Source organism: Octodon degus, unplaced genomic scaffold, assembly GCF_000260255.1.
Source record: "Octodon degus isolate 3935 unplaced genomic scaffold, OctDeg1.0 scaffold00121, whole genome shotgun sequence".
Classification (NCBI taxonomy): Eukaryota; Metazoa; Chordata; class Mammalia; order Rodentia; family Octodontidae; genus Octodon; species Octodon degus.
The window spans coordinates 5,167,260-5,180,249 of NW_004524697.1; the positions used below are offsets into that span (position 1 = coordinate 5,167,260).

Sequence of the window (12,990 nt, forward strand, 5' to 3'; positions counted from 1 at the left end):
AACAGTATTGGTACAAATCTCTTCTCTTTGAACTAAACTATTTTGTATATACAGATATGTATACCTTTTTCACTACAAAATTGTCCATCATTTATATCCCCCTTTTTTGTTTACTTTTATCAGAGATGGATATTCCATTGCCATTCAAATACTGTATTCACACATCTTCAAATTTAATTTTGAATGGTTTGGACTTCACTAGAAAATCTAAGTCATCTTTAGCTATACTCTGTGTGGACATGTGTAGCTACTAACATGAAAACCATGAGAATAGACATATAGATAGAATATAGTGAAAGTGGCAGCTGAAAATATGCCTTGATTTTTCCATTCACATATGTAACATCTTATCACAAAACATATTCTGTTTGAAAAATTTACTTGTATGATCAAGTGGAATGAAACAATTAAAAATGTTTAGATACATCAGCATAAAGAAATCTTAGTTCTACTATTTAAACAGACGACAGCAGTCCAAAGTTGTGGCATTTGAACAGAATCTAATAAAAGAAATTGACCTTATTTTATTTAAAAACAAAACAAAACCTGCTGTCTCTTACCCACCCATAAGAGGGGATTAATTCAATTTGAGTATGTAAGGGGGAGATACTCTAAAAAGATCAAAAGTGTGACAGATGAATTTTGTATTTATTAAGAATGTTTATTAGTCTACAATTAAATGCTGAGGATATAGGTTTTATAAGGTCTGTGTTTCCCCGAAATTTTAATTGAATAAGTAGTCTAAATTCTAACTGGAAAATAAAATTATAATTTTATGTAAACAATAACAAAGGGGATTAAATAAGTTTTAACTAGGTTGTTTACTAAATTCTTTTTAATTTTTAATTATTCAGCTATAGTGTGTGATACTTGGTTCCGTACATGGGTTTTACACTGTTTCTACTCCATTTTCCTTTGTATTGTTATCTCTACTGAAAATTTTATACTATATATTACTCAGTATCCTTAGTCCTATTTAATAAATGAATATTTAAAAATATAATTCCATGTTTTAGTTATACCTTATGATCTTGAATCTCATAGAGCCTTTAATAACTAATATGACAAATTTTATGAATACATGAAATATATTTACTACTCATCTTAGAAACACAAATTATATCCTGCATGAATATTATGCAAATAGCGTAATGTGAACCATAATAGTTTATATCAATGAGTTAATTATATGTTCCCAGGCTCTCTGTATGGGTGTTATCTTCAGTCTAACAGACACATACTATGAATGCATTAAAAGAAGCAAAAATAACCACAGCGGTAATTCTTTTAATCCTCCACCACTGAAAAATAAAATATTTTACTTAATAAAATTTTTGTATATAGACGTTTTCTCCAGAAAATTAAATTTTAGTATGCTTTTAAATACAGTCTTTAAACTTTATAACTTTTTCTGGATATCTAAGTAACATGTTTTATCCACTTTTTGGCTTTCTAAACCAGAGAATGTCGATTGTAATTTACATATTTTCTTGATGAATCAGGGTCCAAAAATGAATAGAAATTATTTTATTGTCTTGCAATGAAAAGACATGAGAGGCTAGAAAGTCTTAAAATTGTAGATACTTTGAAGAAGTTGCCCATAACACTAACGTGATAGGATGAGCAATTACTGCACTGTGCTTAACGAATTGAGGAGCCAGATTTTCCCACAAAAAGCTTTAGTTTTACATTTAACTTTGTAGACAAATTTTGATTGTAGAAATCAGTATAGCACAAAGTACTTTAGAGGAACAGACAGTTTCATGTAGGGAAAACATTTCTTTTCTTTTTCTTTTTCTTTTTCTTTGCAGAACCGGGGATTGAACTCAGATCCTTGCGTTTGCCAGTCAAGCGCTTATCCTACTCAGCCGTCTCCCCGGCCCCTGGAAAACATTTCTTATACATGGCTTTCTTTATTTTTTTCTTTCTTCCAATTTTACATGTATATATCTAATAATAGGAATTACTGGTTGGAAAACAACACTATATTATGACAAATACTGTGAAATTCATATTACTCCATTAAGTGAAATTTTGTAGAACTTGTAAATTTTTCTGTTTCAATTCTAATTTGTACTCCCTTTAAAAAATGAAAAAACTGTAATAAAAAAGAAATGAGTTATCTAGGGATCTAAAACATTATCATTTCATAATTTTAATTTGTGAATAATGATATGCTAAGTGAATCTGGTAATGAACTTCAGTTTTGACAGAAAAAAGGAATTGGACAAAAGTGATTGTTAAAGGGAAAAAAGTCTGATTAAATAATGCCTTAGTAGCTTCTTTGTTTAAAATTTTATTTGAAGGAGAAAAATACAACAACATTTCCCTACAAGACAATAGGCAGGTAACAATGGTTGTGTATCAATATGTTGTGTATTATTATCTTTAAATTAGCTACTCAGAGTACAGAATATAGGCATTTGATTGTCCAAATAATATATTCCTTTGTTTTTCTTGTCCTTCATTTATCATTTCTCTCTCCCCAGTTCCTCTCACCTTTGAAACTGTTTCTTTTATTTTATAAAATCTATTGTACATTTTAGATCTTATTTACTCTTTCAGCTACTCACATGAGGGAGCTAACAACAGAGTATTTACATACGTGAGTCAGATTTATTTCACTTGTGAGTATGCTCTCAAGGTGAATCCATTTATCTACAAAGTGTCCACTTTATCCTTCTTTATGGATGAGTAATACCCCATTGTATAAAAAGACCTAATTTTTTTTTATCGCTTTCTTGGTTGATGGAAATTTGGGCTGCTAATGAGACCTCACAATGACAAATTGTGGTGCTACAAACATGCATGTATAAATTCCTTTGTGGTATGATGTTTTTAATTTTTGTGGTTATCTGGGATGATACTCAGCAATGGAACAGCTAAGTTCCTTTGCCCCACAGATCCTGAAACATTTGCTGTTGGTTGATTTCTTGATAACAACCATTCTTTCTGGAGTGAGATGGAATCTCACTGTTTTAATTTGCAGCTCTTGAATGACCAGTGATATTGAACTTGGTTTTTTTTTTCAATTATTTACTTGCTGTTTGCATTTCTTCATCTGAGAAGTATGTATTTATCTCAGACGCCCATAGGTGGATTGGGTCTGATATTTTTGAGTTATTTTTATAATCTTGACAATAGTTCTTTATCTGAGGAAGAGCTGGTACACATATTTTTCCACACTATGGGCTGTCTCTTCTGTATGTTGATGGTTTCTCTTGCTGTGAAAAATCTTTTATTTGTAAGTGCCTTTATTAATGGAAAATAAATTTTCCACATCTTTTTTACTCTTCCTTTTCTGGTTTGTTGGACACAGCCTATTTAGCTCACAGACACTTTGTCAGTTTCACAACTGTGGCTCTCCCTTTCTGCTCATGCTGGGTTGCTATCTTGGGAACAAACTTTCATTCCACTTCTAGTGAATGGGCACTCCACATCAGTCAACATCAGCTATTCCCACCCTATCACTTCCCACCATGGAACCACTCCTCATTGCTTGGGGAACTCCAGGATTACCACTATAACATATGCAACCACCACCACCTAGAGGTGATTTCTGGCCTCCTGAACCACATGGATCTCCCATGTTCCCTGCTCCTCTGCCACCTACTTTTATGTCTCTTACTCTTAGGTCCAAGTAGTGCATTCGACTATAACTTTCCTCTCTTCTGTGTTTCATCTTTTCTTGTGGCTCATGTTGGTGAATCAACACTTCCTCTTCCCTTCCACATTGTTCCTCCTCTTGCCTCAATTGCATTCCTTTACATTTATGCATTTCTTGATTGTGAAGTTCTTCCATACTTCTTAATTTTTCCTGGTATCTCTTCAAATCTTAGCACAAAAATTTACCTGATGCTCACAGTAGGTACCTTCCATTTTACTTTCCAACTTGTCTTCAGCATTGTTCAATTTTTTTTTCAACTTATTCCCTTTGTTGTTTCTCCATTTCATCCCAATAGTTTCATCACTGAGAATATTCATACTCAAATGTGCACAGCCAAGCCTAGCATTGCTCTCTCTTCTTGATGTATTGTGTTCTTCTGGGCAAGGTTTTCAAAAAGACCATCTTTATCATCCAATTGTTCCAGTGGTTTCATAATGATTGGCCAAGGTGTTGTTGTTAGTAGAAAAACACCTTCACTACATATTTCAAATGCTTTTCTTAATACTGGTTCAGAAGCAAATTCAACTATGCCTTTCCCTGTAGATTCCCCAAGGCCATCAACAATTCTAACAGCCATTTCAGTAAACTCAAACTGGTTAATGGTTTGGGTCCTTGTCCTGGTAGCTCTAAGGGCAGATGATGACTGGTGAGCCAAAGCTCATTGGTGGGCCGGGCCTCCATGCACCCTGGAGCCCTGGAAGCCACTGTATCTAGGTGGTGAAGAGTCTCTCAGGGGATGCCACGGACTAGAGGTGCTAAAGATCACTACCACCACCACCACGACCACTACCACCACTGTCCCCTAGCAGGCCCAGCGGGTCTCAGATAGGAAATGATCTCTGACTTGGAGGGGCTTAAAGCTAATTTGTCTTCATTGAAGAGGCTGGCAGAAAAAATTTACACTCAGCATTGCTCATTGTTTGTTGGGAATCTGCCTACAGATACCAAGGAGGATGAATGTAAAACATTGTTTGCTAAATATGGAGAGCTGGGAGAGGTTTTTGATCAATAAAGACAAAGGATTATGATTCATTAAGCTTAAATCTAGAGCCTTGGATGGAATTGTCAAAGCTGAATTTGTTGACATACTCTTGAAGAATAGACAGCTTCCAGGGTCTAAGGGGTCTCACTACACAGATCAGACTCATAGTGATTATCCTCTTTTCAGCCTCCCAAGCGCTGGGATTACAGGTGTGAGCCACCATAACCGGACTCAATTGCCATCCAGCGCACCCTGGGAGCAGGGCCGGCACAGCAGGCCTGGGAATAGCACTCTGGTCCCTGCGTCTGCTTGTAGGTGCTTTAATCTGCTGAGCTATTTGGCCGGCTCTTATATTTTCATTTTAGATTTAGTCAAGAAATAACTTATTGGGCTGGCCAAATATCTTAGCAGATTAAAGTGCCTTCTTAGGCAGATGCAGTGGCCTAAGAAAACTTAGGTTCGAACCCCAGAGTGCCATGCAAGCCCCACCCTTGGAGCGCGCTGAGATGGCAATGGAGACTGGGCATGATGGTGTGTGCCTATAATCCCAGTGCTTGGGAGGCTGAAAACAGGAGAATCACTACAAGTCTGATCTATGTAGTGAGACCCTTTAAATTCTGTACTAAACACATTAAAAATATTGGTAATGTTTTTACTGTAAACTGTTATCAGGATATGAAATTATATGTTATAAATTAATCTGAAGGCATCTATTCATCTGCTTTATTTAATGTCTTCACTAATGTTTTTGGATTGATGAATTTCACTGAAAACCTTTTTTTTTTTGTTTTAATGATGTATATAAAAAAAATTGACCAAATTATTAAAAAGAAATTCATGTGTCCAGTGGACTCAAAGTAGGTAATATAGGAAGTTGGAAATGAAGCAACTTAAAGTCTCTGTAGATGATTTATAGACTTCTATCCTCATTTTTTCGAATGTTTGCTCAAACTAAGCCCAAAGAGTTGTTATAGATTTTATCTCTGCAACTGATTCATTTTCTCAGTTTTGAAAGCTTCCCTGTAAATTTCTTCCTTTTTTTTAACCTCCTATTCATTTTTCCCCATAATTTTATTGAGAAACAAATAGCAATGAGACAGTTTCAAATCAAATTGGTAAGACAGTTTCAATAATTAACACATTGCATACATATTTCCTAGTGGTTAATTGCTGTACAAGATGCGGACATGCTATCTTATTTACAAACACCATTAGAACAAATCCCTCTATTCATTAAGAGAATGTAACTATATATCTATCCTAAGCAATTTCTTCCTTTAATATTAGTTATAACAAGAAAGACAAAGAATAAGATAGTAAGTTATTAATCTAAATTCATGATATTACTAGTACCTTGGCAGATAATTTTTTTACCCTGTTACTCTGGAGTTAGTAAGAGACATTTTACTAAAATATGATTACTATTTTCCACTTCTTTGTAATACTTATACATATTGCTAGAAATTGAACAATAGTTCCAAGAAGTCAGTACTGGACTCATAAGTTCAAGAAATGCTTATTTCTTTTATTTTGGTTTATGTTTTCCTTTTACTGTAGATACTTATAACACTTGCATGGACAGGCTGCTAAGACCTACATCTGTTTACCATATAACCACAACAATGTGATTAGTTTGAACATTTTCCCTAAATTGAGAAATGGAGATCATACTGAAGCTATAGTGAATAAGGATATTAGCTGCAGACACATGTAACCATTTTACAACTGAACTCATCTTTAACACAGCAAAGAAACTGAAGCAACCAACTGTAAAATCTTAAAGAATTATCTGATACATAAAATTGGATTAAAGATCAGGTGTTATTATGATGACACCAATAGCTTTTAAACACATAAAGGATTAGGGAAGAAAACTGATCTTGAATAAAGCCTGGATAACATTAAAATGCATGAATGCTGGTATTGTAGAATACGATTAAGAGGAAGCTGTGACTTAGATTCATACTTGAAATGGACAAAATGATAAAATATATGAAAGATGCAAAATTGCCATTGTTAAAATGGGACTTTATTCCCATTTTATCTTTTGTTCCTCTTTAGAGTGTCCTAAAAAGATAGAGGACACTAATTTTTAATAGATGTCTGTAATGATCGCTATTCTAATAACTTCAAGTGTACAGATTACTTCTGAGAATAATCAGATACGGACAAGCAAAAAGTTGGCTATATTTTCTTTAAATAAATAATACAGGGCTGGGTATATATTTCAGCAGCACAATGCCTGTCTGGCAAGCATGACATCATGAGTTTGAGTTCCAATAACAAAGAAAGAAACATAAACAAGTAAATATAATTAAATAAAACATTAGGCATAAATCCTAATAACAAGGTGAAAGCTACTAGAAGTTATTGAGAAGACAAAGATGTATAACAATCCATGAAGAAACATTTGGAAATAAGGACGAGAAACTACTGTCACATTCTCCATGCCTTTCTTATCCCTTTCTTACTGCAGACATGATGGGCAAGTCAAAATAATGCAGACACCATCCAGTTTTGTTAAATCTAGTGTCACAAGTCCCTTGTTTACTTCATGCAATGTCTAATTTGCGCTGTAAATCCAAGAGACTTTGTCTATTATTTTGACAGTATGTTTGCCGCTGGAGAACCATCCACTCTTTATCTCCTCGATTTCGTGCTCTGGAGAAGATCTGTGCTGCAGCTCGGATATGAAGCCCAGAATGTGCCTGCAGGGCTTATGCTACGCATGGGAACGTGCATCCACTCATGCAAGGTCAACGGGACTTGGTCTAAGACACTGAGAAGAACTGTCACATACCCTGAGTGGATTTGAAACAGACAGTATGCAAGATGCATTAAAAGTGAAGCTCTGAATAAGAACCTAGATATTTAGTAAAACTCAGATACAGTAATCCAAAGTATTAATTGACTTATTTGGCTGCTATAACAAAAGATTACAGACTTGTTACTATTAAAAAATAGAGAGTTTATAGTTTGGAGATGAGAAACTCAAGATACTGACATTATCAGTTTCTGTGTCTGGTGAATTTCTGCTTCCTAGTTCAAAATAATTGTCTTTTTTCAGTGTCCTTATGTATCAAAAGATATAAGATAGCTCTGCGGGGTCCTTTTAAAATAAGAGCACTATCTTTATTCATGAGAGCTACATTGTCATGACATAGTCAGTTTCCAAAATCCTACCTTTAAACATCATCACATTAAGGATTATACTTCAATGTATGACTTTTGGGGTAACATAACATTTGATTCATAGTGCCCCACAGCCTCTACCCTCTTGAAAGTATAGAACATCTTCTATTGCAGTTGGCAAGACAATTCTGCTCAAGTTATCTTTGGATAATTCCTATAGAAGAATAGAGAGACAGAGATAGAGACATAGCAACAGACATTTTTCTCCCACCATTAATCTTATACAGGGACTTTACTTTGTGAGTTTAAAAAACTTCGCTGCTGCAGTTAGGGAAGCACAGTAACAAGTGTTTAAATCACATCTGGAAAATCCTAAAACTATGATAACCTTAGGGGTAGCTGGGATTCTGTTAGTGAGAATGAAAGTGAGTGTCGATTTTGTTTAGTAACAAAGGATTTGGTTGAAAAAGGAATGCAGTATGGGGTAACTCAGAAACGGAGCAAGTTAGGGGAACACCTGACACTGTTCAGCTTTATGCAGCTGAAGAACTTCTAAAGATAAGCTGAGACACCCAGATAGTGCCTGCACTAAACTTGCTCAGCAAAATTTGGAAATTCAAAGTTCCTGTAGCTAACACAAACTACTATGTTTCTGCTTCTGTTGAGTCTGTGATAGTGTCCACTAGGGACAGAATCAAAATAACTAGTTCATAGATCCAGAAGGCAAGAATTATTGCACAATGGCTCTAAATGATGTAAGAACTGACTTCTATCGTTTTCCTTCTTCAACCTATCTGTTGTGGATCCATATCCTTTTAATTAAATAATGAAAAGAAATCCTGTCTGATCATATGAGAGGGGCCCCAAGAAGCACAGCCACCTTAGGTTTAGTGGCAATATTCACACCCTTGGCTCATACTACCTTGGTACATAACCTACTAAGAATTTTTCAGCATTGGTATGGGTGCTTACATTATTATTGTGTAGGCTTTACGTGGAAATCACTTTAATTGGACACACATTGAATAATAACCCTTTTTCTCCTTAATATCAAACACTTCTATTGGGTAAAAGCATGTTTTTAAAATTTCAAACTTCTCAATTTGATTTTCTTATGCTGGTTCCCTATAATATAAAACTTACAGTAATGATGGCAATTATGACTGTGCTTTTAGAGCAGCAATAATTACTACTACTCTGTCAGAAACGTAGAATAATATACTGACAATAATGCTTAAATAATGTAAAATTTGCTCTTCAGAAATACCTTAGCTTGCACGAGTAAAATAGAGTTACATGACTAGTTTTAGATCCTAGCTGTGATAGGTTCTGATACTTTGTATTGATGTGATAAAACACTTTCGTGCAATTTTTCAGCGTCTCTCCTCATTCTATTAAGTGGAGAAGGTGATGATTTAAAGGAAATGCTGCTATGTATTACTGCTCTCTCAGTTCATCTGGCTCTTTTGTTGACTGTGCAAACATCATCCTTGCTGATGACTTTAGATTTGTTCAGGAACAAGCCATTAGAGACTTGCAGGTTTTCAACACTGTAGTCCAGCATACCTGATCACAGCAGAAAGCCAACTATGACAGTTTGGCTACACATAGGCAGCTCCCAAATTTGGTTCAGCAAGCACTAATGTTGCAGGATTCTGCAGATAACAGTGCTCAGTGTGGCAATAGATCAGAGGAACCAATGCTCCCAGGCCAACTTTTAATTATAAGGAGAGGAAATTGATGGATAAATACATCAGATGGCCACTCTTTGGTGTGGTGATTGATTATCAACTGTATTTTATAGTCCCCTGAAATTCCACACAGCACGGACATAAGCTGCACATGTTTTAGAAACATAATTTTAGCAAATTTAATTAATAATAAAAATCACAATTCTGTCTAATAAGAGCTCCTTGTCCATATCATCAGACTTCTTAGCTTTGTTTTAAATTTGAACTTACTAATTTATGTAATATTTAAGAAAATAAAGAAAATATTTTTGTAATCTATTGATTTCCACTGAAATATTGGAGATTGAAGACTCATACAGTTTGTGGTAAATCATTGCTGTTTGATATTTTATTCTTTGAGTTACAAATATTCATTACCCTAAATACCCAGATGTTCTACCTTCCATTATGATATTACTAAAAGCACAAAAGCACTATAACTTAAGTAGTTTTGTAAAAGAGAGCTTATCCTTTTTTTTTAAAATTTTTTTTATTTTCTTTATTATTTGAGAGAGAGAGAGAGTGTGTGTGTGTGGTGTGTGTGTGGCCCGCTCAGCCCACCAGGGGGCGGGGCCGGCTGGCATGTGGTGCTGGGGGATTGAACCGCGGTCCCTGATGCCTTGCCGAGCTTGTTCTAAGTAGGTGCTTTAGACCACTGAGCCATCTCTCCAGCCCCAGCTTATCCTTTCTTATTGCATTTTATTAACAATCAAATTGTTTATAGTATTTATAAAACCTGTGCATGAAATATTAAATATATGTGTTAGGACATAGTATAAATTGAAACCTATTGAAATGCAAAATTAAGAGCTGCAACTCTGCTTCAAACTAAGGAAACATTTGCAAAATAACCAATTTTACAAAGAGGTAAAAAAAAACTTGGTTTATAAATAAATTTTCAGTATTCTCAGAACATGTTGTGTTTTTTTCTCAAACATGTAAGAACCTGTAAAGTGAAAATAAAGCTAATATAAATGTCAGAAATGAGAGTCAATACTTCTTGATTCATAATGGTGGAGGGGAGATGAAGGTTTCAGATTTTTTCAAGACCTTGAAAATGAAATTAAACTATCATTTCTCTCAGTTAAAGTGCAACAATACACCCAAGCAACAAACACTCTTTCTCCAGGGAGCCAATATTAAGTCCACTTATTTTCTTGTGGTTTAAAGAAATTATAGGCACTGACCTGTAATCTAATACAAAGGAAAAACAAGTATTAGCCTTTCAATGCCAGCTTCCCCCAATCTCCAGGAATAGTACACATTTGCAGGAGACTGTTTACCATTCCCTTTGTGTAACATATTCTTTATTTAACACTCTTTGTGTTCTAATTTAAATTAAAAACCACACTTTTCCCCTAGGCAATTATAAGGGTTTTTATATTATTCCTGAAAATCTCTTGTACTTCTCAACTGCAAATTTGAGAGATTAACAAGGATTGAACCTTAAAATTAATCACAGTATCTCATTTCTTTGTCCAATTTATAATGTTAGAATATACTGAGCTTATTAATGAACACAGATTCTGCTTGCCAACTGGCAACATGACTTAAGTCACACAAACGAAATGCAAAGCGTTTCTAAAACGAATTTCCTATGCCTTAGTGAAAATTTTGAGAAGCACAACATATTTTCATTTTCGAAAATGTTAGTGAAGCTTTCTCAGGAGGTAGTCCTATGAACCCTAAATATTCTTCCTACATGAATCTGTATTTTTGCTTTTAGGTAACTATAAGAAGTTTGTTTATGCACTTGTTTTTCTAACTTGTGGTTGAAAGTAGCTTAGCAAATACAAAGGTTTTTACTACATAGTTTGGTATTAATTCTCAGTAATTCATTATTCAACTAATATTTGACTAAAAAGCAACAAAGTAGAGAAACATAACTTTACTTCTGATGATTATAATCTGAAATATACCCACTCTCCAATAGTCAGACTCTAAAGACCTATCACCCATTAAGTCAGAATGTGATTGTATTTGAAACCAAATCCCTTTAAAGAGTTGATTAAGAGGAGGTCTAGAACATGTGCCCTAGTCCTATGTGGCTGGTGTTTTTTTTTTTAAATGAGGGATTTAGGTCACACAAGGAGACACAAGGCCGCACCTACACAGACGGATGGCCATGACAATGCAGCCAATGAGTGACCATCAGCAAACAGGAGAAAGAATTCACTAAATGTTAAATTTTCTAAGTCTTTATATTCATGAAAGCCAATTACTCATTCAAAAAAGTAACTTTGATGGGATAACTATTAGTGTGTTCAACAAATTTGGAGATCAAATTTCCCAAATGAGTATGAGCAGAAAAGTACAGAATTGAGGAACCCGTCTCTTCTTCAGAGCAAGTGAGCCAGGTCAGCAAAGCACATTTCATTCTCTATGCTGCAAACTGTCTGACAGTCATTTGCACCCATGTTCAAATATGTTTTCTAAAGGATGCTCTGAAAAGAAATTCAGAGGACTGGACAAATAGCACAGCAGATTAAAGCACCTGCAAGCAGGCTCAGGGGTCTGGGGTTCGATCCCTGGACCTGCCATGCCAGGCCCACCTTTGGGGCTTGAGGAGACGGCAATTGAGACTGAGCATGGTGGTGTACATCTGTAATCCCAGCTCTTGGGAGACTGTAAGCAGGCAGATCACTACAAGTCCAATCTAGTAGTGAGAACCTGAACACCCTGTAAAACCTTCCCTAAAGATGAAAAAATAAAAATAAATAAATAAATAAATAAATTCAGGAGACCCATTCAAAATCTCACCTACTTGCAAAGAATCAAGAACAATTTCAAAATAAGGCTTTCTTGTTCTTCCCTTTGTCTCCTCAACCCTTGGACAAAAAAGAAGTGGAATTACTAGAGACAACAAAGCATACTGCTTATCATATTTCTGTCTACCCAGAGACAAGTTTCTAAACTCAGTTATAATTTGATAAATCACATTAGTAATCATTTCAGAGAAATATACCCAGGTATCTATTATGCAGAGTAACATTAACTTCGAAAAGATTGTAAGAAGTCATAAGAAGAATAAAATCATTAGAATTAATAAGTCAGACCCACCTGTGCAAACATTTCAATGTCTTGCTAGTGTAAGAACCTGAAAGAGTAAATGAACTCTAAAAGGCACGATGCCTAATAGAGTTGGGGAAGAATCTGACCAAAGGGAAGAAAAACTGAAATGGGGAAAAAGAGAAAAGAAACAAAGAATGAAAAAAGATATATTTGTGAATATATCCAGGACAGCTTGGAAGCTTCTACTGATCATTCTTGCTAGTCTACTGACAGGAGCGGTTAACGCCAAATTTTTCTTCTTCTTTTTAATTTCTTTTAATTTTTTAAACTAATTTTGTATGCTTATATCTGGTAATGTAAATAACCAACTTGAAGACAACATTACATAACACAACAACCATTGTTGAATTCCTATTATTTTCCTTAGTGAAATACTGTATCTCTTTTTTTTTTTTACTATTTTTATC

At 34.8% G+C, this 12,990-nt stretch overlaps 1 protein-coding gene across 1 annotated transcript in view; it reads right to left on the bottom strand.

Annotated features, from left to right (window-relative positions):
* The window catches only part of Galntl6 (polypeptide N-acetylgalactosaminyltransferase like 6), a 1,205,609-nt gene that overhangs the window by 1,021,660 nt on the left and 170,959 nt on the right, over positions 1-12,990 (bottom strand). The window lies entirely within an intron of this gene.